General features: G+C 44.9%; 1 pseudogene; it reads right to left on the minus strand.

Annotated features, from left to right (window-relative positions):
• Positions 1 to 2,179: 2,179 nt before the first annotated feature.
• On the minus strand, positions 2,180 to 2,727 carry LOC130858533 (ADP-ribosylation factor 1-like; annotated as a pseudogene).
• Between the last annotated feature and the right edge of the window lie 1,901 nt (positions 2,728 to 4,628).

Here is a 4,628-nt window from a genome sequence, read left to right on the forward strand (position 1 = left end):
GGCGCTGGTCAGTGTTATACATGACTTTAGTGAAGGGGGGTACGTGCAGTCAGGCGCACATGTTGGCAGAGGCTTGCTGCCAGTCACGAGGAGCAGATGTCACGGTAAATGATTTTAGTGCTTTCCAAGACATAAAGAGATGCAAGACTTGGGCTCATAAAATCTTCTCCTGAAAATGTCTATCTATCTGAAAACCTCTTCTGCCAGTTTTTCCTGGATCTCCACCCTGAACTCCTTTCAGGGGGTGTTGAAGCTCAGCAGCTGCGGCAGCTCATGATGTAATCCTTGCAGAGGTAGATGGCAAGTGACAATTTTTAGTTGGCAAAAGAAACAAATAATTACCTCATGTTCCTCCAGATGTGAAAACAAAACAGAAGAGTTCAAATTGTGTGATATAGAGATAAAAATTAGAGTTTTAAATTAACTCAGGCAGTGTATTAAGATTTTGAATTATTTCCTAATACTTAACAAGTGGGATATTTCATATAAACATCTGGATCTCTAGATGTTCACAATAGATCAACGCAGCAGGCGATGGATTCTCGGCCCAGCCTCGAGCCTATGCCTTCCGGTCGCCACTGTCCCCTACAACCACTTTCCCCTTCCCTGCCAGCCCTGCAGGCTTGTGGGTTGATGGTGGTTCCTCAGGCAGAGTGTCAGGGAATGGGACAGAGTTGTAGGTTTAGATGGCCATTCCAAGAATACCCGTGCACCTGTGGCAGTCCTAAAACATCATCACAGGTCCTTTGCCATTTCCTTTCATGTAGAGATGGAGTTTACATTCCCTCCTCTTGAATTTGCTTGAGTTTATGACTGCTTTCCCCAAAAGAATCTGGGAGAAGTGACTATGTCTTTCAAAGTTAGGTTGTAAATGTCATGCAGTTTCTGCCCTGTTCCCTGGAACACCCTCTTTTGGAACTAATCTGGGACCATCATGCCGGAGAGACCACGTGTAGATATTCTGGTCAAAAGTCCCCTTGATCTTGGTAATCATTCCACAATATATATGTATGTCAGATCATCACGTTGTACACTTTTCTTTTTAATAGTTAAGAGATTTTATTCTAATAGCTGTAATTACAGTGCTTGTTTGTCAAAATGAAAACTGAAAACAAGTATACAAAACAGTTGATTACTAATTGTGTTTTGAAAGCGGTAAGAGGTTCCACGACACCAAATAAACCAGTTCTGAGGTTTTCCCCAAGATAAAGTTTAACAACTCCAGCTTCTTCCGTGTTTATCAAAATACAAAAGAAAAAAGTAGAGGTTATCATTTTTGGTGGTAAATCTGACCCTTGCAGCCTGAGGGAGTTAAAGCCCATGTAGACAAGGGCTCCGAGGGGCTGGGGCTCAAGGATGACCACCCGCGCTCCTGCTGGCGAGACCCCAGAGAGCCCAGACAGGCAAGCAAGGGGACAGCAGGGCTCCCGCTCCAACCAGAGCGTTCCAACCAAAGTGCCCACGCTGACCCAAGAAAAGGCCAGGGTTCCTCCAGGGGGTCTGAGAGCGGCGGCTGCAGCCTCCAGCCCATCTCCCGGGCGGCCATTAGCACAAACACAAGCACAAGCACTACAGGGTGTGGGAGGACCCGAGACAGAGCAAATCACAGGGACCCTATTGTGACCATGCAGAATGGATCATGGGTGGTTCTGCCCCGTTTCACGTTCCCAAAGGGAAACAGACCACCAGTGGACCATTACTGCAGAACCTGCACTAGGCACATGTCTCCCTTCTGTGTGTTCAAGTGTTCTCCTTATCTTGTGTTTTTAAAAAAGCACTGAGTTTGGGTACAAAACCAACCATCAAAATGGATCTCAACACAGATCTAAAGCCCAGAGGAGGAGCACTGGGCTTGTCTGACACAGCGACTCCTGGATGACCCGAGTGCCTAAAATCCCTTCTCAGTACTAAACAGTGGGTTGATTTTCTTTTTACAATAAAAAAAACTGAGTAATATTGCATAGGAGTACCAGAAACTGCCTCATTGGAAACAAAAGCTATTTACATTAAATAAAAACCCAGTTGCAGGCTGCATCTGCACATTTACAGCATGGTGAAGCACACCGCGACCGACCACGGAGACAGCTTCTGGCATTCACACCACAGGGGCACGTTTGCTACACGAGAGTAAAGCGAGGGTAGAAGGAGGGAGTGAGAGGGGAGGAGATTGGAGTACAGCTCACTTCTGGTTCCGGAGCTGATTGGACAGCTGGTCCAGGCCCTCATAGAGCCCGTCCCCTCTGGTGGCACAGGTGGCCTGAACGTACCTGTTCCTGTGGCGCAGAGAGTGTAGACCCAGCTTGTCTGTGATCTCAGCTGCAGTCATGGCACTGGGGAGGTCCTGTTTGTTAGCAGACACGAGCAGGACGGCACCCCTGAGCTCGTCTTCTGCCAGCATCCTCATAAGCTCCTGGCGGGCCTCATTCACACGCTCTCTGTCACTGCTGTCAACCACAAAGATGAGACCTTGTGTGTTCTGGAAGCAGTGGCACCACAGAGGCTGGATTGTGTCCTGGCCGCCCACGTTCCACACAGTGAAGCTGATGTTCTTGTATTCCATGGTCTCCACGGAGAAGCCTACAGTGGGAATGGTGGCCACGATTTCACCCAGCTTCAGTTTGTACAGGATGGCGGTCTTTCCCACAGCATGGTTAGGCCCACCATGAGAATGCGCATTTCTTTTTTGCCAAAAAGTCCCTTGAAGAGGTTTGCAAAGATATTCCCCATGCTGTTGACCGGTGGGTGCAACACTGGCCAGAGAAACCCTCTGCGGCCGTGGCGCAGCTGCTGCTCGGAGGCAGGCGTTGGTTTTGCTCCTACCACGTTGTACACTTTAAATCTGAACAATGGTATTTGTCAATTACATCTCAATAAAATTAAAAAAAAAGTCCCAGCTGAGTCCAGCCCACCAGCTATACCTGACAAGGCACCAGATATGAGTGAAGCCATCTTCAATCCTCCAAACCAGCCTGTCTGCTAGGTGAACACTGCTGAGAGATTTCAGTGCTATGTGGAAGCGTCATACAGCTGAGCGCTGCTCAGAAACTTAACTGCAGAATCATGAGATACAATAAATTGTTACTATTGTAAACTATGGGGTAGTGGGGGTTTTTTTTAGCAGTGAATTAGGCAAAGGATTTAAAGCTCTGTGCCTCAGTTTGATCAGGTATAAAATAGAATTCAGAAACTATGTCTTGTCCTTTTCATACAGATGAAAATAGTAGCAAATGAAAGAATGGATTTAGCAACATATTGAAAAATACCATGTAATATTCAAATAAGGTTATTTTGATTATAAAAGACTGATGGCTTTGTGAGCATATTTACTGCTTTACTAAGCCTCAGTTTCTTTATCTTTAAAATGGGTATATTAATAGATATCACTGGCTGTGATTAAGTACTTAGCACAGCACAAAGCTCGTAAGTAGTTCCTTTTCCTTTACTTCTTTTTAGATCCTTCTAATTATTGTTTCTTCTTTGTAGGGTGTTCCATGCTTGACTATCCTTGGACGCATGTACCTGAATACCAATCCCTTTTCCCCATCAAAATTGAGCAATCGTGAGTGAGCTTCATTTACTCAAGATCCTTCTAAAAGGTATGGTGGGGGAGGAGAGAATGGCATGCTCATCCTTTCAGAATCAGCATATTGCAATGAAATGGGCACAAATCTTGCAATCAAGAATTTGGTACCTGCAGGATTTCATGAGGCCTGTTACATCCAGGCAACTTCAAAACAAGGCAGGGTATTAGAACACTTTGTGAAAAGAGATGCAATGGCATGGTAAGGGAAATGGGACAGTTTACTGTATGTGGTTCTAAATCAAATTAACTCTTCCAGCTCAGGAGAAGAATACTCCCTTGATCTATTCAATACATAGCTTTTGATGTGTATTCCAAAGGATCTGATTCCAGATGTTTTAGATTTGCTGGTTGTGGTATGGTTATTTGGTACCTTTCTCTAAGGTGCTCAGCAATTTCTTTAGAGGCAGATAATTTGTTTCATTCCATCTGCGATTAGTTTGGGAAACTAACATGCGGTATTTATGTCTATATCTGATATGCCCAAGGGGTTTGCAATTTCTCTATTTCCTATAGTCTAAGAGGGAGATGCCTTTAAATGATGCAAATATTGTGATAAAGACAAACTCGGTAGGGGAACATATTTAGAAGGCACAACTTCTTTTTCTAGGATTAGATTGTTGATGGTCTGGCCCTATTCTATTTACTTTCCTAGAGCCTGGGCTAGACCAAGGACGGCAAGGTCATATAGAATGTGTGTGCCATGGAGTTTCTAGGCAGATTGCTGTGCAGTTGCTATAGGAGTCCTTGTGTTACTGACTTTCCAAGTCAGGTCCCAACAAGGGTCCTCCTGCCGGGTGTGGCTCATGCCAATAGAATGAGCGTGAGTTCAGTTCAGAAGCAAAGGATGATCAAAGAATGGAGAGGTGCGAGCTTATACTGGAGAATCGTTAATGGGCTTTGCTGGGTGACACCTGAAGTTGGTCTCAGTGTGTGGATCAGACTTATGCCATGAAGCAAGCTATAAAAAGCACTTTGTTAGTAAAGCCTGTGAATGTAGTGTATATCTTTTGTTTTCTCAGCTTGAAATGCTTTTCCCTACATCCAA

Source organism: Hippopotamus amphibius, chromosome 1 (assembly GCF_030028045.1).
Source record: "Hippopotamus amphibius kiboko isolate mHipAmp2 chromosome 1, mHipAmp2.hap2, whole genome shotgun sequence".
NCBI lineage: Eukaryota > Metazoa > Chordata > Mammalia > Artiodactyla > Hippopotamidae > Hippopotamus > Hippopotamus amphibius.